Source organism: Syngnathoides biaculeatus, chromosome 6 (assembly GCF_019802595.1).
Source record: "Syngnathoides biaculeatus isolate LvHL_M chromosome 6, ASM1980259v1, whole genome shotgun sequence".
NCBI classification, from domain to species: Eukaryota; Metazoa; Chordata; class Actinopteri; order Syngnathiformes; family Syngnathidae; genus Syngnathoides; species Syngnathoides biaculeatus.
Window position 1 is genome coordinate 16,836,070 of NC_084645.1, and position 22,491 is coordinate 16,858,560.

The 22,491-nt window shown below is 41.0% G+C and overlaps 1 protein-coding gene across 7 annotated transcripts in view; it reads left to right on the forward strand.

Moving 5' to 3' along the window:
• Window positions 1-2,196: 2,196 nt before the first annotated feature.
• The window catches only part of mical3a (microtubule associated monooxygenase, calponin and LIM domain containing 3a), an 88,810-nt gene continuing 68,515 nt past the window's right edge, over window positions 2,197-22,491 (forward strand). For 3 of the 7 annotated variants that reach the window (XM_061821412.1, XM_061821415.1, XM_061821416.1), the window contains exon 1: window positions 2,198-2,373. The gene's annotated coding sequence lies outside the window, so the exon portion shown is untranslated. Of the gene's footprint in view, window positions 2,374-22,491 lie in introns of all 7 variants that reach the window. The other 4 variants (XM_061821413.1, XM_061821418.1, XM_061821414.1 and 1 more) reach the window with 3 other exon arrangements.

The following is a 22,491-nucleotide window of genomic DNA, read 5'->3' on the forward strand; positions in this document are numbered from 1 at the left end:
TGCAGCCTTGTTCCTATTTTTGCAATCTATCCGGTGACCGAGAGTACAGCGCTGTTTTAAAAGCAGAAACAATATGATACAAGACCATTTGGTGAAGCTGAATTTTCCTTAATTTCTCATTTTACAATAATTTTTTCATTTCTATTTTTCATTGTTTTCATCTAAGTGATATTGTTCAGCAATATCTAAATTTGCATTCACATTTTATTACTTATTTTACTTGATGTTCATATGCTGAGTAAATAAAAAAAAATTGCAGCACGGTGGGGCAACTGATTAGAGCATCTGGCTCACAGTTCTGAGGATCCGGCTTCAAATCCTGGTCCCGCTTGTGTGGAGTTTGCATCTTCTCTACCTACCTGTGTGGCTTTTCTCCGGGCACTCTAGTTGCCTCCCACATCCCAAAAACATGCATACATTGGAGACTAAATTGCCCAGAATTGTGATTGTGCGTTTCAACTGCAGTCTGCTTCTATCTGGCCTCCGATTGGCTGGCAACCAGTTCAGGGTGTACGGTGCCTCCTGCCCGTTGACAGCTGGGATAAGCTCCAGCACTCCTGCGACCCTTGTGAGGATAGGCAGCTCAGAAAATGGATGGATTATTATTATTATCATTATATTTGATTCGTCCAGTCCTGCCCAGACCCCCATGATGCGACTCGACTGACTGAGCCCACTCTGAATGAACTATGTGCCACTGACCTTTAACTATGAAGGAGCCAACACATTTCTGAAGATAATCTTTATAGCTCTGAATGTCATCTGAATTTAATGGTTGGACTTTGCTACTGATGTGAGAAATATTGTGTCAACACCGTGAGTGTAGATGTTGGGATTGTGCAGATTTTAGAGTGGGCGAAGTGAATCAGTGATGCATATTTGTGTCTGTGGGAAGCTGACTCATCGCTCTTTTCTATGTTACACGTTGCTTCTCAAGTGATTGTTTGAAACTTGTAATTTTCATAAGTTGGAATCTCAAATGTTTTTTTTTCCACTTTGGCAACTGCAATTCCTTAACCTCTCCCCATTCTGTGCATTGTTACAAAACCATCACACAGGCCTTGGAATTAGAAGGCCTTGGAATTCCATAAGGGTGAGCATATGTATACATACAATAATAAATATATAAACAATATTTGTCGAACCGACTCAATTAAGATATAGAAGACACGGAGTTGACTAAATATTCATTATGCTCACCACACTCATAATTATAACCTAATGACCCTTTAATACAGTGAACACTAAAAAGTAGCTTGAAACTAGTTTGTGTCTAACAAAATAATAAAATATTAATGATTTTTAGATTCTTGAGTTCCACTCCTATCTATAAAAGGATTAAATGTTCCATGTTGATTCACGTTCAAAATATCTAATAATAATTGCAGTACATTGCAATAACAAAAACTATAAATCATTGTTAGAGTTTAGTAAATTAAAACAACAGCAACAGTAATATAATAATTGAGCACGGTGGCCCACCGGTTATCACTTGTGTACTCCGGCTTGGTCCCACACCCCCAAAACACGCATCGGAGGTTAATGGACAGGTTTCCAATTACGCCATCTTGTGTGTCATAGAGGTCTGAGAACACAGGTGATAGGTGAAGCGTTAAGTTTTTTTCTATCGTTAATTTATCCGATTGGTCTAAGGGTAGTGGCATATGAGTACGAATGGTTGTTCGTTTGTTTGCATGTGGCCCCGATTGGGTGGCGACCAGTTCTGAGTTGACCCCGACCCTCGCAACTGGGATAGGCTCCAGCAACCACACGTGAGGATAAGCAGTGTGGGAAGTGGATGGATAATAACACTCTTTTCGTATTTTTCGATATTTTTCTATATTCTGGACGTTACATTCAAGATAATGATTTAGTTGATTGGCTGGCAACAATTATATGGTTCCTCACTGGTTTCCTTGTGCTATTTTTTTTAACTTGTCACACTTGGTTTGAGGGGTTTTTTTTTTGCGTCATTTTGGAACAAACCAATCGGATTCCACCGCTGCGTTGGTTTGCTCCAGCGATTTCGGATTCTCCCGTGATAATGGCAAGGATAGAATGTTAGTGTTCACACGCTATTTAGTTGGAAGTTCAACGTCGACTTCTCATCACAGTGAATTCGAGTATCACTCGGTTGTTCGTTGACGTGTTTGCTTTTCATATCTTTAATCCGTCACCCCTCCTTGTCGCTGTGATGGTTTGGACCAAGCTGACACTGGAGGTTTCAAGTTGCTGCTCCTCCTCTATGCCTGTTCAGCTTCGTCTCCGGGCCTCCACCGGCCTCGTCAGTTCACACTATGGCGTTTCGCGAGGGAATCTTGGCGAACTAGCGACCATGGCTTCTCTTGGATTATAAATACACATGTATCGAAGGTAAGAGGCGGTTGCGGGTCACTGTAGATTTACGGCATGCGCGTTCACGACATTCTTAAAGGTTTCTTCCGAACCGCGGACTGCGCTTCTTTCCACGTTTGTCAACGTCACTGCTGTTTATTTTGTAAGCTCCTCAATCAACACGAGGAGGATGCCCCCCCCCGTAAAGAAGGTGACAGCTAGTCCCAAGGGTGCCCCCGAGTTTGTCGCGAGTGTATTGCTGGCTTTCGGTCGTTCTTAGACTGGACGGGCACAACACAAGCTGCTTTTAGCTCGAGTTAAAGCATTGGGTGGCCGCTGCTTCGGCGTTCACGCTTAATCAATTCTCGTGACACGCTACATTTGTGAATGGGGTAATTGCCCAATTGTTATTTGCTCATTGACATTACTTGAACCATTGCTGGTTTGACGATAGACTCAGCATGCGGCAGTACATATTGTAATCGTGTGGTGGTGGTGGTGGTGTTGTTGTTTGATTTACTGCTTAGTAGCGGTGTATAAATATTGGTGAATTGGGTTCCTAATAATTTGGTTGCCTCATAGGGACAATTAAATAAAATAACAAAAATACCTCAGTAGTTGAACACCACTTTTAAACATCACCCATAGTAATTAGTGTTATGATTACTTTCACAAGTTGTTTCTGTCAAAGCTAAATATGCACTGTATGGAAAATACATTTTGTTGCATGTTGTTACTTTGTGGACGTGTACAAAATCTTGGGGCTTTATATTAACTCCATAATAACACGCACCAGCGTTTTATTTCTTTCTTTCTTCAGGTTGTTTGGCTGCCACTTATAGTTAATATTTTAATATGGTTTTATTTACTCTCCTACCTATATACCCTAACCCAGCTTCAAAGGGACCCCCTCACAGTTTACTAGCATAGATTGACTTTGTTTTGCCTGACTTCACATTAAGTTCAGATGCACTCAAGAAAATGCTGTTTTAGCTCAGATGACCCCTATTAGAGCACACATTAACAAATTAATTTTAAGTCTGCTAATTAGAATAACATCTTGACATACTGAACACGGTCATTCCATGTCTCTCTTAGTTGATGGAGCATTTGAAGAGTTTGTTTTCAAAATGAGACATATCGGTTTTTTTCATTTTGAGAAAAGGGCTTGGTATTGAAGTGAAAACAATAAACTCAATTTATGTTTCTAACTATTGGGGGATGGAAAGAGATGCTAAAAAGTAACTAAACAAAATACTACAAAAAATATTGGCTTTAATATTCACTGAGTTTTTTTGATGACAGATTTCATTTTTTCTCCAAAATGAGACATATCCAAACACTTTATTCTTGGCAAAGTGAGACATATCCAAATTTCGACTTAAACCTTCAGGAGCAGCTGTATTTTTTTTTTAATCAGTTGCTTTTGATAGGCAATCATGAAAACTATTTGCCTTTCAACATTTCAAGCATTTTAAAATAATATTTAAGACCATGACCACCACATTTAGAGAGTTAGGTATCAGAAATAAGGGTCAGTCACCAGTCACAATTTTCACAATTAGCTCACTAATGTCAGATGTTGAAAAAGGAGATGAAAAAATGGGAATTTCTTTTAAAAAGGTGTTTTTCAGTTATTTAGAAACTGTTTGTTCAGTATGAGGTCTTGGAAAGGCTGAGTTTACATCATTGTAATTTTGTGTATCTGTATGCGATTCTGCAATCCGACATCTGCAGGCATTGTGTCACTTAGTTGATTAATTTTGTTTATAAGTTGATGTGAGATCATTAACAAAGTAAACTGCTTCAAACCAGTCTACCAAGGTTAATATGGGTTGCGAGGGATACCAGCAGAAAAAAAAATAGGTAGTCGATCTCATACACACATCTCCAAAATGAAATCAGTTTCAAACTCACAAATTCACTGTTTGAAATCTGACTCATTGAGTCTGCTTTCTTTTGATTTTATTTATAGCTGTAAAATCAAACTCGGCATTAGCATCTCTCTCAAACGTGGGCATAGCCATTTTGGATGATGATGTGGAAGATACCGGAACTTCCCTCTAGACGAATTCTGATTGGATGCTGCTTGCTTCAGCAGCGGACGCTGATTGAACGAAATTATGTGGCATTTTGCTCTAAATAAGATCTCGATATATCGCATTTTGAAATAAAACGCAATCTTCCTTGGCTGATATAGAACGATATGTCGCACTTTTAACAAAAATCAGAGTATCCCGATAACTACCATTCGGAGCTGGATAATTTTGGCGCGAGTTTCGTAAATCTGAAAAAATGCCTATGTCGCGTTTTGAAAACAAACTCTTCATTTGTTCTATTGATTACTGCACATGTACATTTTTTTGTTCCTTATGTTCTCATATTTCATCATCTTGTCTTCTTCTTCCTTCTTCTTTTCCTTTCGGCTTGTCCCGTTAGGGGTCACCACAGCGTGTCATCTTTTTCCATCAAAGCCTATGTCGTGCATCTTCCTCCCTAACACCCACAGCTTTAATGCCCTCCCTCACCACATACCATCAACCTTTTCTTTGGTCTTCCTCTCGCTTTTTTGCCTGGCAGCTCCCTCCTTATCACCCTTCTACCAATATACTCACTCTCTCCTCTCTGAACATGTCCAAACCATCGAAGTCTGCTCTCTCTAACCTTGTCTCCAAAACATCCAACTTTGGCTGTCCCTCTAATGAGGTCATTTCTAATCCAATCCAACCTGCTCACTCCAAGCGAGAACCTCAGTATCTTCATTTCTGCTACGTCCAGTTCTGCTTCCTGTTGTTTCTTCGGTCCCACCATCTCTAATCCATACATCATGGCCGGCCTCACCACTGTTTTATAAACTTTGCCCTTCATCCTAGCGGAGACGCTTCAGTCGCATACACCAGACACCTTCCGCCAACTGTTCCACCCCACTTGGAGCCATTTTTTAATTTCTTTACCACACATATATACATATATTTATCTTCTTGTGAGGCTGTATAAGTCAGACTCTGCAACAAAGTTTTTATTGTATAGACATATATTTTTGTTTATTGCAAATCTCAGCGGGTTTATTAGGGATGTCCCGATCACATTTTTTTTTTTTTTTTTTGCATCTGAGTGAGTTACACAAACATAACAGTTGGAATAAGCGCAGCTTGATTGGTTGTGGCTGGAGGGTGAAACTAAAAGATGCCATAATAAAAAAGCGACTATTGTGTTTGCGGCTCAGAAGCCACCTTAGTAACAGAGCTAACGCAATACCTCTCACATAAAAATACTCATATAAATGACAGTGGCTAATAATGGAAAGTATGCAATAGATGTCGTGCACCTATGTCATAAAATCACTGTGACATTTGTTCACCTCGCCATATTGCCGGTCAAGCTTAGCATTGCTCAATGCTAAGTTGGTTGGAGACGACACGGAAATATGTCTTGTAGCACGAATTCTATGTCTTAGAATATGTGGCGTCAGGCAGTGTCTTTGTCAAGGGTGCCACTTGATGAGCTCACCTCCAAATAGATTGAAACTTTTCATGTAGGTCCCATTTTATTTTGCCAACCATATCTCCATGTAAATTCTACATAATGTTTGAGATTGTTTTTGGTTCATGTAGATGCTGTATAGGCGGTCTTAAAAAGTTGGATTTTTCTGGAATCCCAGCACTTCGTAGACATTTATTTTTCACTTACCTTCAAACTCAGAGTTACATTGTGTAGGATAAAACTAAACTATTCCTTATTCAATTGCCAATTGACGCTTTTCATGTGATGCCATAAAACTCCCAATTTTGGAGCCTGTTGCTACATTTGTTGAGTGAATGCAATGGTAAACTGTCATGTCTGTGGGGTTTCTACTTGTGATGCACTGAAATGTTGGCCAATGAAATGTTTCAAACAAAAAATAGCTCAAGTATGCAGTTTTGGTTTTGGACCAAAAGACTTATGACACCAAAGTAAGAGGCCTAAATTTGGTGATGTTTTGATCCAAGCGGAAACCGCGGCTTACACACCAACTCTTTATTGCAAAGTAAATAAATATATCTTGTAGTATACAGTCACCTGCCTTGACTCAGATATGAATTTAAGTGACATCCCGTTCCAAGTCTAGTATAGTAGTCTGTGTTCTTTGCTTGTGTGTAGCACAGTATTGAAAATTATTGTGTGCGTCTTTTTTTTCAATTTTCCTACTGCCCAGTGCAAACTAACCATAATATAGAGTACAAGGAAATCCTCACCTCATTTCTTCACTGTGGCAGCTGCGAGATTGCTTGTATCTTTCTGGCCGTTGAGGTGCCGATATACGTAGGAAAAAAAGTTGGCACTCTAGCTAATTTCACCCTCTAGGTCTGCAATCAATGCCGTCTGCTAAATCTTTCTCAAAATAAGCCCAGTTTTAAGTGAGAGTTTGGAATGCTTGCTACGCACCCATATCTGACCATGTTTCTTCCCTTTGATTTATTTTCCCTATCCATTGGTTATCTATTTCTTTTTTTTTTTTTTTTTTTTACTTGGAAAGCCCCCCAAAAAACTTCCCACTGCCTGAGCCATTTGTTCAACCACATGCCACACAAGAAACTATCATGACATTGCTAAATCATATGACAATATACAAGGACTGGAACAGTAGCACACAAAGCTGAATGAACCGGCTGTTTGGCTTGTTCACAGCGCTGGATGGAGATAAAAACTTGAAGGTGCATTGTCAATCATATTTATAGATTTACAAAATGACTTTGAAATGACCTATGTGACATGTAAAGGGGTTCTAGACTGATAGTGATCAAGAACATTTCTAACATCTTTATCTTCTTAATAGGCTATGAATCCACTGTAATATTAAAATAGACCAGCAGACAACCTGTTATGACATGCAAATGAGATTATCACCAACCTTCTTCTCCTTTTTCTTTCGGATTGTCCCGTTAGGGGTCGCCCCTGCGTGTCATCTTTTTCCATCTAAGCCCATCTCGTGCATCCTCCTCTCTAACACCCACTGTTTTCATGTCTTCCCTCACAACATCTATCAACCTTTTCTTTGGTCTTCCTCTTGCTCTTTTGCCTGGCAGCTCCATTCTCAGCACCCTTCTACCAATATACTCACTCTCTTGCCTCTGAACATGTCAAAACCAAAGTCTGCTCTCTCCAACCTTGTCTCCAAAACATCCAACTTTGGCTGTCCCGCTAATGAGCTCATTTGTAATCCTATCCAACCTGTTCACACCAAGAACCTCAGCATCTTCATTTCTGCTACCTCCAGTTCTGCTTCCTGCTTTTTCTTCAGGGCCTCCGTCTCTAATCCGTACGTTATGGCCGGCCTCACCACTGTTTTATACACTTTGCCCTTCATCCTAGCGGATACTCTTCTGTCACATGGAACACCAGACACCTTCCGCCAACTGTTCCATCCCGCTTGGACCCGTTTCTTCACTCTATGTTCCTGTCTCTTGTGGAAATAAGTGTTTACCACTGCCAATTCCATCCTTTTTGCGAAGTCCACCACCATCTGCCCCTCTATGTTCCTTTGCTGAATGCCATACTTACTAATCACTTCTTCATCGCTCCTGTTTACGTTTCCAACATGTCCATTTAAAATCTGCACCAATCACAATTCTCTCTCTGTCTGGAATGCTTAGGACAACTTCGTCTAGTTTCTTCCAGAATTTCTCTTTCAACTCGCGGTCACATCCTGCCTTATTCATATCACCATCAATTTCAACTTTCATCACCATCACTCAATCTGATATTCTTTTCACCTCCAAGGTTTTTAGCCAGCTCTTCCTTTTAAAATAACCCTACTCAATTTCTCTTCCCATATACTCCATGATAAAATAATTTAAACCCTCCATCTAAATTTCTAGCCTTACTCCCTTTCTACTTGCTCTCTTGGATACACAATATGTCAACCTTTCTCCTTATCATCATGCCAATTACTGAGCTTTTCCTGTCGTAGTCCTAACATTCAAAGTCCCTACACACAGTTGTAGGGTTTGTGCAGTCTTCTTCCAACTAAGCTGCTTTCCTCTTCTTTTTTTTTTTTTTTTTCTTTGACCTACATTATCTGAATTTCTACCTACGCCTTGCAGGTTAACATTTCCGGGTGTGGGCGTAGGAAGCCCGGGCCATGACCAAACCATGTTGGAATTCGTATGATGAAAGCTCATATATGTTTGGCACAGTTTTACGCCGGATGCCCTTCCTGACGCAACCCTCTGCATTTATCCGCACTTGGGACCGGCCAACAGGTAGCACAATATTGTGCTGCCCAACGGGCTGAAGATAGTTAAAAAGACGAAGCAATCAAATAAACACAGTCAGCATATAAGGTACACAAATCGCATACTACCTGTGTGAAAATACAAAAGATATGGCGATTTTAAAGGATATGTGGATGGAAAGGATTCAAACCACAATGGCCCTCACTCTAGTAGTTGAAGGTTGAGTCACCGTTCGATGTTTGGTCCTCGTTGTATACTCTACGTAGGTAATGTTGTTAGCGCGCTAGGCTAACTTAGGCCGAGCACCTTCAGCGCGAACGATATGGCACCAATTTGCGTACTAAGATAAGACTTGATAAATTTACTAGAAGTCCTCACGGCCCTCGTCGTACAACTTATGAAGTTACTCACGTTTGTTTCTTCAACATCTACGAATTGATCACACACTTGTCTCGTTGTTAGCAACCTAAGCTAAGGAATACTAGGCCGATAAGCAATTTTAAAGGAAGACTTTGTCGAAACTAATAGGAATGGGAGCACACATTAAAAGTTAATAGATGAGGGTTCAGTGTTTCTTTTAATGCCGGAGTTATCCGCAGATTTCACCAAGAAACATCTCTAAATTGGAAAAGTATTATCGAAATTCCTCTCTCGCGCAAACATTCCAATGAGCCAGGCTGGAAAACTGACAGCCAATCAGCGTTTGCTGAGTGCTTCCTGTTCTGACGCCCCATTGCTTGCGGATATGTTACACCGAACAGAGAACGTCCACTATCTAGCATTTTTGTGAAAAATAATTACAAACAAACAAAACAAAAATAGCATGATGTACAATGTTCAAGTCTGTGCACTTGAGCCCGAATACACACGTCCAGGATTTGATGTTATAGAGGGGGCGTGGCACTAACGACAAACAATAACACTCCCATTATATGGCCTGCGGAGATTTGATGCTTTCTGAGGAGTTGGTTTCAATAGAGAGATTATACAGCAAGTGTGGCCTGAGGTTTTTATTTTTTATTTTAAATATATATATATATTTTTTTACCCCAAGCAGCAAGCCTCTCTCAAGCGAGCGGCGGTGGGACTGGGGGGCTCGCGCGGATCGCCATAAATAGTAACTGGGAAGTGTTGTGTGTGTGTGGTGTGTGTGTGTGTGTGTGTGTGTGTGTGTGTGTGTGTGTGTGTGTGTGTGTGTGTGTGTGTGTGTGTGTGTGTGTGTGGTGTGTGTGTGTGTGTGTGTGTGTGTGTGTGTGTGTGTGTGTGTGTGTGTGTGTGTGTGTGCGTGTGTGTGTGCGCGTGTGCGTGTGTGTGTGCGCGTGTGCGTGTGCGTGTGTGTGTGCGCGTGTGTGCGCGTGTGTGCGCGTGTGTGCGCGTGTGTGCGCGTGTGTGCGCGCGTGCGTGCGTGCGTGCGTGCGTGCGCGTGTGCGCGCGCGCACACATTTTCTTGGCCGCATGATGGTCGAAGGTGAGCTGGAGCCTATCCCAGCTGTCAACCGGCAGGAGGCAAGTTTACACACACGCAGACATGTGGGAGAACGGGCAAACCACACACGGAAGTCCCGGATTGAACAGCTGCGCCTCACAACGTATGTTGTTGCTTTTCCGTACCAGCACGAGAGGCTATAATTTAGCGGCTAATAACCAGTAATGATGAAATGCGTGCAAATTTCTCCGCTGATGAATGAGCTTCAACAATGACAGCCACAGCTTTATCCTGTCAGGTTGACCCCACGGGAGGTTAAAGAAGGACAAATTTCGGTGCATTTTCTCAGTTTTGGTGCAGAACAAGTTGGTATCTTGGCTTAACTAGAACGAATGGTCTGTAATGCTAAGCACCGGCGACGTCAGGGGCGGAGTCAAGGATGTTTCTTCCGCGTTTGGCTCGAAAGCTGGCACATATCCAGATTTTGCTTGGATTTCAAATATGTTCTTTATTTTCAATTTTTATTTTCAATTAATGTCCAAAATATGTCTAATAATAAAATTACTCCACAATGGAGGGTTTATTGTACATAGGAATTTTAGGGAGAGTCTTCCTTTAAGTTGAAGTTTCCACTCGCCCAACTTCTCATGAGTACTCACATTGTTGTAGGACGTGTAGATACTAGCGTTTGTTTTCTTCCTCAGTAAGTATTAGAAAACAGACGCGTTTTGTTGTTAGTGGTCTAAGTTAGGCTAACTTAGGCCGAGCAGCTTCGAGGCAAACGATAGTGCGCCAATTTAAGATTGCACCAATTAGATTAGCACCAATGTGACGGTGGAAACAAAAAAAGTACATACATAGTACATAAGTGAATGGAATTCATGTCATAAATTTGGGGGAGGTCAGAGGGAGAGTGAAATGACTTACTCTGATGAGGTGTTAATAAACTCATGTATCTATATATCTATATCTATCTATCTATATATCTATCTATATATCTATCTATATATATATCTATATCTATCTATATATCTATCTATCTATATATCTATCTATATATCTATATCTATAGATATATATATATATCTATAGATAGTCCATCCAGCCATTTTCTGAACCTCCTATCATCAGAAGGGTCGCGGGAGCCTATCTTAGCTATCATCGGACAGGAGGCGGGATACACCCTGAAGTCGTTGTCAGCCAATCACAGGGCACATGAAGACAGACAACAGTTGTACCCACAATCACACCTAGGGATAATTTAGAGCCTCCCATTAGTGCATGTTTTTGGGTTGTGGGAGGAAACCGGAGTGCCCGGAGAAAACCCACACAGACACGGGGAGAACATGCAAACTCCACACAAGTGGGGCTGGGATTTGAACCCTGGTCCTCAGAACTGTGCGGCCAAACGCTTTACAGCTGCCCCACTGTTCCGCCCTTTGTATTCTCTATTCCTGTATGAACTGCTCAAACAACATACAGGTTGAGGCGGTTGGGTGGGGGGAAGAAAGATGTGTGGTGGTTTATACATGTCACGACTCAGAGTATTTTGTCCTCTATTGGGGCTACTGTAATTTCTCAAGTGTAATGCACACCCCCAAAGTTGACCTAAAAACAGGAAAACCCTTCTACCAATGTACAATACGCACCACCAATTTGCTGCTTCCCATATGATCAAAATATTGGGAATTTGTACTTGTATTGTTTTTCAAAAAACTGTCTGTACAACAACCATTAATAATAATCATTGTGCACGTGCTGATGTAGCCGTAATATAATCTCGGGACAGGCCACAGAACACGCTTGTCCTGGTCTCTGTTATTGTCAGAACAGAATCCCTCAACCAACTAAAATAAATGCTCAATGATGGCATAACATTTTATTAATGCTGTTGATGGCACATATTACAGTCTTAAATATTTAACACTGTTTGACTTAAACATTTTTGCATTAAATATTTGTGCATAAAACATTTGTGCATAGTGCAGTTTATCCTCTACATTACACATCCTTTACCAAGACTTCGAAAGCAACATATGGCCCATCTCTAATCTGAAAAATATCCATCGTAGCAACCTCTGGTGACTTGGTCGAGATCTGGTGCCTCCTGAATTCATGAACAGTGATCCTATTTTGCTCCCATAGCATGTCATCCTCTGTGCCATCCATGGTGTTTGTGGGGAATCATTTTTTGAATCTCAAGAGTTTTGGTTCTGCAGCGCAGCCTCTCCCCCACCTGATGGCGTCAGCGGGCTATCAAAACAACGTTAGCTCAAACAACGTAGAAACAACGGTAATAGGCACATTTAAAAAAAAAAAAAAAAAAAAGCCGACAATTTCAATGGACCTTTCCGACTGGCGATCTTCACCTCCACCCCCCCCCCTTAGCTACAGTTGCCATGCCCCACGATCTTCCAAAATGGTGACACCTTGACACTAATGTGGTCATTTGACTTGGCTCGTAATGGAACCCAGTGCCCTGTCTCAAAAGTCCAATGTAATACAAATAGGCAAATAGGCAATTCTCTTGCATGACATTGCACATTTTTGTATCAGTAACCCGACTCTTCAGCATAAAAGATTACACACTTCATGCAGCAGGTCAGTGATACACTAACCAAGTGAAAGTTGTTCTCCTGCAATGTATAAAGCACTGATAATAATGAAATCGAACTCAGAGAAGATACTTCTCCCTCACTTACCTTTGAACATACAACCTTGTGTTGATGTTTTTCACACTGAGTCGTACGTGAGGTCTTCCGCAAGGTTTAATCCATCGGAGACACTTTGCAAACTGTGTTTTAGGCTTTGGAAAATGAATCAACCGGAACCAGAATTGCATGCTCCCCAAGCGCATCTGAGGACCATTTTTTTTCCCAACATTAACTTTTCAAAACGGAAGCTACCAACAAACAGTGTTGTTTGTGGGACATGGCTGCGGGAGCGGCGGGCAATCTGATTGGCTGTTATTGTACGAGCGATTGACATGTCGGAAAGGTCCATTGTGTGCGCGTTTCCATTTTTAATTTTATTTTTTTTTTTATCTGCCCATGACACTCGTAGTTTGAGCTCACGTTGTTTTGATACCCAGCTGAAGCAATTGAGGCGAGCTGTCATTGTTTCGGACTGCGGTGCAACTTCCGGGTTGGCGGCATCATTAGCACGAATGATGACACATTTCTTTTAAAAACAGATGCACAACTAGTACTTGCTGTTGACATTTTTTGTCTTGGTTTAAGTTAAAACAAATTCATGGGCAATCGTTTCTGATCTTCGGTGCAGTAGCAACAAAATGCTACGCTAACGATTGTAAAATGCAAGATCCCCGAGGAGGTCAGAGAGTTAGAGTATTTTTTATTTTTAATCCATACCTAAAAATAATGCGCTTTGTTAACTTTTTGAAAATATTTTTGGAAGAATTTACGCATTATTTTCGAAAAATTACGATAATTGTCTCCACTTCAAAGCATGACATAATGTCTGTCAAAACAAATTTTGAGTTGGATGTCTTTCATTGTAACTGGCATTTACAAGCAGTCTCCTTAGTGGTTGTGACTTGCAAGCTGTGTACAAGGCATTCATGTTGAAAAACATTGTATTTATTAGTATTGTTTTTAGTATTCGCACTCCATGAACTACTTAAAGCTTGTCTGGTTGTTCTATATAATTTTGACATATACCCGTAGACACATTTTTAAAAAGGTTCAGTGTAACCTGGTATAATGTTGCTGTTTGTTTTAGGGTGTCTTGAACAATCTTATCTTTTCTCTCAAGATGAATCCAACCAAATGCAGCTAGTTGATTAATTGGTTTCCAACAGTTCTTTGCTATTTTAGTGATCCAATAACTTGGTCATCTGTAATGGAAAAACCGTGAGTAACTATAACCATTTTCTAATAGTTTGTGAGGGGGCAGAAGGACTTCCAGTAAGCTCCCACCAGAATTGGCAGCAGTTGACAGAACAGACAGATGAGATGACAGAAAAGAGGAAGTCCTCTCAAGGCAACTCCCGACAGGTCATAACCCAGCTGGATTTTTTTTTTTTTTTTTTTCCCTGAGGCTAACTCATCAAAACCTTGCTCCCAAATTCCAGTCTTTGATCACACACCATTATTCCTGATGACATGAAAGGGCCACTGTCATGAAATGGATGATTTTTAGTATGTTAAAGAAAAAACTGCAGCCAGTATGGGCCCATGCGTTTTTTCACCACAAAACATAATTTTGACCAATACAGCTTTTTGTAACTCCCGCCTTGAAAATCCTCTCGAGGGATTTGTTTTCGACAAGAAGCAGGAAGTGACAGAAGTGCCCCCAAGTGGACTTGTTTGTTTTTATAGTTTTACCCAAACATATATGTGCGTTCATCTGAGATGACACGCTGTGGCGACCCCGAAAGGGACAAGCCGAAAGAAACTTACTTACCTCCAGGAAGGTAGCTTGTTGTTCCTTCGTGTTAGCCAAAATGCCAGCTTGTTGCACGGCTGGACATTGCCTGAACACTTGGGAGGATGGATTTACCCTTCATAAGTTTGGAAGAGACCAGATTCGTCGTGAAAAATGGATTGCACGGGTGCAGAGGACGAGAGTTTCGTGGGTTCCAAATGACGGTATATAGTGTCTATACAGCTACTAAAAAAAAAATAATAGTTTGTGGCGGACCACGTAATCGGTCTCTCATAACGTAACAAAAGATCCGCGTACGAAATGTGTGCGCGTTGGACGGGCTGCTGAGTCACATCAGGCTTGCAGAGGGCGGTGGCTCTGAAGAGTGCAGCCGACAATGCCTCACTCAGCTGCGTGCGACGACAATGCAGTAAAGCACCCTGGCTCGATGGTGTTGTTCATTGCATAGTGCGGCGGCTGTGAACAACCGCCTAAAGCAGCACGGCTTGGCTCCATCATAAGCCACCTCGGCGCCGAAAGTGAGCCTGCTCCGATGAGCTGCGATGGCTCATCTCCGCCGCGGAAGTGGATCGGACGGGGAGGCGGTTTGGCCGTGATCAAATGAATATGGCTCGAAACGATAGTGTAATGTTGCCCCGGTAACTTCACTCGGTTGTGTGGTGCTCTCCTTTTCGAAAAGAGCTTCCGTGTCAGAAGGGGCGTGTTCGTCTCTCATAGTAGGGTCCACTGCCTGTTTTCATTGGCAAATGTCCGGGTGACGTCACGGACAGAGGTTGCAGCCAATATGGCGACCACTTGGATGTCGTAGAATGACACTTCTGCAACTTTGCGCATGGATGACGCGCTCTCCGCTCACATTTATTTTTTCGTATAGGCATCGAAGTGAATAATGTGATGTATTTTTCATTACAATATCTTTTAGAATGTTTATAGAGATGACACTTGACCTTTCAATACATGGGACGGTGGCAGACTGTTTACTGCCTCACACTTCTGAGGATGGATTCACATCCATATTGCCTGTAGGGTTTACGTTCTCCCCATGCCTGCATGGGTTTTCTCCTGGTACTCCTTTCCTCCCACATCAAAAAAACATGCATGGCAGGTTAATTGAAATTCAGGTTGGAATGCGAGTCCGAGTGGTGTTTTTTTTTTTTTTTTTTTTTCTTTTTAAAAAAAAAAAAATTGTTATTATGTGTCCTCAGACTGCTTGGGGATCAGTCCAGTGTGTACCCCACTTTTTGCCCAGAGTCAACTGGGATAGGGACCAGTATGACTGCGACCCTAGTGAGGAAATGTGAAAATGAATGAATGAATGTCAAGAACATTACTGCAGGACAGTTATTGCAGAATTTCATCTAATAGCATGAAATTAATTCTATATCCAGGTCAATTGCATAATGTAACAATTCCTCTGGATTTAATTTATTACATTTTGGCTTTGTTTATTTAACTGAGCACATTAACCATGTATTGGTGGATAGATCTACAGCCAGATGTCTTCTATGCTGTTTTTGTATTTCCTGTATCCAATATTGCTGCTCAAGAAATGCAAATATCTCCAGTGTTTGATCAATTTTCTCCCTCCAGCAATGGCTCCTTTTCAGCTGTGGTTGTGACAGTCCCATGAATCGCTGTGCTGCTGCTCAGAGCAAGGCTTATGTGTGCCACTTTCTGCAGTTTTTTTTTTGTCTTTTTAAAACAAACTTTGTTGATGTATGTAAGTACAAATGGCATCATGCATTAACAAAGACTTACATGTGTGAAATGTTTTTTTTTTCAAGTAAATGTTGCATAGCAGCATTGAAGCACTTGTCAGGATATTGAAAGTAGTATTTCTTTATTTGATTCGGTGTTTCAAATCTGGAAATTCTGATTTGACGTTCTCGATTTGTACAATGCCCCATACATATTATATGTAGATGTGTGTATTTATATAGAAGCACAGTATATCTTGTATCCTAAACAATAGATATAGTATGTCATTATCTTGTCTTATCTTGCATGTACAAGGCTTGGAATGGCTTTTTTTTTTTTTCTTTGAGCAACAGTTTTCCTAATCAATTACTTTATTTGAAGAGGAACTTTCTGATTTTGAGGAGTAATTTTTTTCATTTTTTTCCAAGTTAACTACACAGAGACCCCAAGCAAAGGAGGGATATATAACTTTTTTTTAGGGGTCCTGGTTGTGTCGAGACCATCTTCCAGGCTTTTAAACATGGTTATAACCTTGATTAACCCCTTTTTGTCTTGAGATCCCTGTTATTAATCTACGTCAAAAGAAACAAAAGCTTCAAGGTTCACACGAACTTGTGCTTATCATTTTGCAGTCGCTCACATTTGAAAAATGTACGGGTGTAGTCAGTCATGCTTGCAAATGAAGTTGCAGGTGTGATTATGGATGTAATCTCAAAACCTTAAAATAACTTACTGGATTAATATAGCATAACTGTAAATTAAAAATAAAATAAGCAAATACATAAAATAGAAAAAAATTTCAATCTCAAAAATGATAATTTCCAATTTCAACTGATATTAGTAGAATATAATATAAAACGGTATTTAAAAATTTTCATCAATAAAAATTCTTGATCTGATCTTTATCTGAAGAAAAGTGAAATGCACTGGCCTCTCAAGGAATAAAAACAAACACTATACCTACAATGTTTTGAAAATGCTGAAAGTTTAGTTCAACATAATTGGCGTTAGTGGCAACAAGTTAGCGATACATGATAACAAACATTCCTGTCTGCAATCGTGACGTATTGTTATAATCTAGTGTAATTTAGGGTGGTATCTATTGTCAATCCATTGATGAAAGCTAGCAGTAGATGATCTATACTTCCAAAAGCATGTAGACGGGAAAGGTTTTCAACTTCAAGATAATGTGGTACCACGGGGAAAATGACTGTTAGAACTTAGATCATGTCAAAATAAATCACAATTTCATACTTATTACAGTTAGCGGGGTGTGTGGGTTGGGGGGGGCACGCACACATTGGCACAACTGCCGTAAATAGGAGGCCGGCTTGCTAGAACCAGGGATGAGAATTTTCCACGGATTTGTGGAATTGTAAGTTTTTTTCACCTGAAATTGTAATTTTTGTGAAACGTGTAAATCCGGTAGGGTAGGGTCCGGCTTGACGCGGGGCGACGCTGTGATCAATACCGGCCGCCAGCATCCACTGGCAAAGGTCGTCGTGAAATTAGTCACAACTGTGATAGTGGAAAATGGCATTGCTACCTTTTTACGGTGTCGCTCTCTGTTTTGATTTTTGTTTTCTGAGCCACACAAGTCAATCAAGCTGCATATAGCGAACGGATAACTGCATGAGTTGATTCTTCTATAAACCTCATTGTTTAATTGCCTCGTCAATGGTAGCCAGTGGGGCATACGTTTGCTTCACAAAATAAATTGCTCTAGTTACGTTTCTATTTATAAGGTAAATGCACATCATGGCTAACCTGTGCTCGTTGAAATTTTGCCTAACTCTCCCCTCTTGTGATCAAATTTAACTTTTGCAATTTGTAGAATGTTTCTCGCTTACCTCGACTCTCCTCCATGTAAAGGCTTCTTTATACTCGTACTTGTATCAACTGCACTGATGTCACTGCGGGTCTCCTCCGTGTAGTTTGCCTTTAAACTTAAGTGCAACCCACGTGGTCAGTTTTGAAAATGTATTGCAGTTCAGAGATGTCATTATGGCTTGTATTGGCGAGCTGGTGGGGTTTTCTTAGTGCATTTTGGTCATTTCCGGTAGCCGTTTTTATTTTTCTTTCCATAACAAGGAACAAAGCAACAATAATGGTGACTGTGGAAGTGCGTCCGCTTGAACAAATGGACCTAAACGACCAGATCATACGTTTAATCACGCTGAAAAGTCAATCGAGAAGGTGGCTATGTAGGTGCTCTATGTAACCGGGAGGAACGGTGACTCCGTTGTCATAAAATGTGACTAAAACTGGCGAAAATCAAGAGATAAGCTCCACAACTTTTTTTAACTTGTGCATGGCGGGATATGCAGAGGTGCTGCGCGAGCCAGTGCGTAGGTCACGTGATGCAATGCAGGTTTTGTCAGCCGTGCGGTTGGTGGAGTATTAAGTGGTCTCTAACAGTTCACATATTTCTCCCTCCATACACAGGCTTTTGGTGCCACTGTGTGATGTATTATGACTGTGCCTTTGGTTTCAGTAGTGGCTTCTGGGGGTGTCCTTCTTGTTCACCATACTATGTGTGTGCTGTAACAAATGTATAGCCATTGGTGGTTGAACACATGAGTGAGAGTAGGTCAATGAGTGTCTACATTTGAGTAGTCTGCTTAACCCTGAACGCTCCCAATAGAGCTCTGCAATCTTGCATTTCCTTCTGTGAGTGATGGATTGGTGATATGGATTATCTGACGCAAAATACATTGGTGCCTCACTTCTCAAACACAATCCTTTCCAGGAGGTCGGTTGAAAGCTGAAACGTTCGAAAACCAAAGCGCGTCATCCCATTACAATGAATGGAAAATGAAAGAATGCGTTCCAAGCCTAAAAAATTGTTTAAAGCGTTTTTTTTTTACCTTTTCCTGATAAAAAAACTACATAGTAGAAATATGTGTATAGTTTAAATACTTTATATAATTAAATAATTTAAGAAATGTATTTATTTTTTGCTTAAAATGTATGCTTTAGCAGAAGAGTATGCTAAGTTTGGAGTGCATTGCCGTATCTGTACCGACTCGGCCCCCAGCCTTGTCAACCTTTTTTTTTTTTTTTTTTTTTATTAACAAAAGTGAAGAATAACTTTAAGCAACAATGAGGGGTAAAAGAAACAGACAAATTGTATTTTATTTGCACAGAAAAAACATTTAAGTTGCAACTAGAGGTAGGGTTAATGGAACAAAAGAAAAAAGCTATGCAAAACAACTGTTTCAAATGTCTTCGGTGGGGGTGACTCACCCCTTTTTAACAAAGAAAGAATCTAATGTAGACTCTTTCTGGTGTCTTTTGAGCACCTTCCTGGAGTGGCTCATAACAACGTAATAGAAATTTTACAGTGCTCTGCAACATTCTGCTTTGTTACAGTGATGGAGTTCTACAAAATTATGGATGTTGTTCCATTTGGTGCAGATAGTTTTATCGGCACTTGAGACATCCTTCCTGTCTTCAGCCTCATCAGATGACATCTCCTCCCTTCCTCGCCAACACTATCCCCAGCTAACTGCTGCTTGTTAACGAAAATAAGAAGCAACTTTTTGACTTCCTCCGAGATCTGTGGTCTCTGCTTGGTCAACACGGTTGCTCCTTTTGTAACATCACTTGCTTTGAGGGCATCTTTGTGTTTCAGAATGGTGCTTGTGTGTTTATTTCATAAACGTTGTTAACTAAACAAATGTAACAGTAACGTAACAAACAATCAGTATTCACCCGGAAACAGGGAATGTAAGTCAACTGTTCTGAGCATGTCTCGAAGTGATGCCAACAGCACGTGTTCAAAGCTTCTTCATGTACTGTGAGCGCATTTATGTTGAAAGTCATCAAGATAATGAACCATGTCAAAGGAAATTCAGTTACCCCAGGGGTACTCAATGTGTCAATCGCGGCGCGGCAATTTTTTTTGATCATGGTGTGCCCCCAAAAAAATAAAGGCATACAAACATAAAGACTCATTCTAGCAAGCCGACCTCCTATTTACGGCAGTCGCGCCGATGGGCTGGTCGATTGCGAGAGCCTGGCTGCTTGAAAAGTAGATCTTGGGGGGTAAAAAAATCTGGGCACCCCTGAGTTGCAACCGTTCAGCGGTGGCATTTTTCCTCGAATGAAAAATCTCTACCCTAAAATCCGGATCGAACTGTAATGATGTGTCAAAATCATGAGAGCATTTGCAATGGATGCCACCGTGCGTTTGCCCCAGTCGCAGCGCTTTTATTTCAGACACCATGTCATATTCCGGGGCAATTTGTTTGAATGCATCCTGGAGTGTTAAAGGAGGGCTCACCTTTCTCAACTCATTAAAAACTAATTAAAATGCTGACTTCTGCAATTTTTTGCTTTTGAATATTTATGGTCGGTTGGGTTACCAGAAACTTAAATATTTTTATGGATGGGCTTATGGAAACGTCCAAATAAAACAAAACATAGCCATGAGATGTTTCTACATGCCTCCAGTGGTGCAGTGTTGGTGAACTACTGGTAATAATCTAACTCATAAGAGCCTGACTGTACTTGGGCTTTTCCCAAAATGGAGTGCCATTTGCAAGCAAAAATACACATAGATTCAACAAAAGGAGTGCCAAGTGTGCTGTGACAAGATGGCTACTTGGCCAGTTGAAGCAGTTTCATAGGTGTGGGGAAGTATTGACGCTGTCTGAAATACAGATGCCTATGATACCAGAAGACTGATGCTTTATAATATATGTTGATACTTCACACAATTTCAGTAGCATGAATTTTAGAAATGTTTATTGTTAGGCAGAGGTCATACATGGGAAGGCAAGGGATCACAAGGCAAAAGGCTTGGTCCAAAAAACATGAAACGGTGTCAAAAATCGGACATGGCAAAACATGAAAATGTAACTTGATTTGATGTGGCTCAGTAACCCTATGACATAGCACGAGGCAGTTGCGCTAGCTGACGCCCGTGAACACGCATGCATATACGCAACCATCTGGCAACAAGAGGCATCAAAAACAAGGCTTAAATACACAACATAATCAAGGCACAACAAGGTGCACGTGCTGCTGAGCAGCAGCAGCACCGTGCACGAGGAAGTGGCACACGGCCACGCCCCCGCCGGCAGCTGTCAAATACCTGTCTTAACTTGCTTCCACAGCAGCGTACGGCGCATTCGCACGATAGGACTGCGGAGTGCGCTAGCTCGCTGCACACGAGGCCGTGGAGAACCAGGCCCCTGACAGATTTATTACATGGTGTAAAAATGTTAGGGTCGACGGGAATTTTTAGGCTTGGTTGGGAAATTGGAACCACAAGCTTCTTTTTTTTTTTTTTTTTTTTTTTTTCCTTCCCACGCCTCATTCATTTTTACTAGTATGTATTCTATTCTAAAATAACACATTCACTCCCATTTCTGCAGTGTCCATGAATGCACCTCGTGCACTTACCAACTGCGATGTAAAAAAATTATGAGGCAGCAGCCAGACTAAATTAGTTCCCACATAGTGGTTATTATAAACGAAGATGCAGACTATGACGACTGTTCAGACGGGGTTCAGCCCCCATATTTGGTGTCCCTGTTACCACCTTGCATCTCATGCATGCTAAGCTTGTATTTCAATCTGAAGTCAGTGATGAAAGTCCTCCGGATTTTCCCAGAATCCTGGATTTTCAAGTTTTCATGAATTTTCCTCTGGAATTGAGAAAAAATTGGCTAAAATTAATCCGGATATTAGTTGACAACATTGAAAGAACATGCGTTTGAGTTCGTTCTTTTGCTTTCACAACCGTAGCCATGTTGAGGCCCTAATACGAGTAATGCCCCTTCCCTCCCATTCTCTCAAGACGTTGCTTATCTTGTGTAGTCTTGACATTAATTTAAGTGTTTATTTCATAAATGTTAACTAAACAAGCCTGGTCCAAAACAATCGGTATTCACCTGGAAACAGGAAATGCAAGTTAACCGTACTGAGCATGTACGGAAGTGATGCCAAAAGCATATGTTCACAGCTGCTTTACGCACTGCGAGCGCATTTACGTCAAAAGTCATCATGAGCCATGTCAAAGGAAATTCAGTCAAATCAAGGCTCCGCATTGCGTCAATCACGAGGCAGTCTACCGCCGTAAAAAATAAATAAATAAAGGGCGTTGGACTATCATCCACCTCGTCACCTTATTCAGGTGTGGCCAATACGTCGAGCGCATGCACATAAAAGTGCATTCCAGCAAGCGATGCGTGCTTCTTCCCCCGCCCCCCAGACCCCCAAAACAACACATCACGACTGCCGACAGGAGTGTTTGTTACAATGTATCGCTAGCTTGTTGTCACGAACTCTGATTATCTTGAAGTAAACTTTCAGCATTTTGAAAACATTGCGGGTATACATCATTCATGTTTACTCCTTGACAGGCCAGTGCATTTTTTTCTTAGTTTTCTTAGTTTGTCAGAT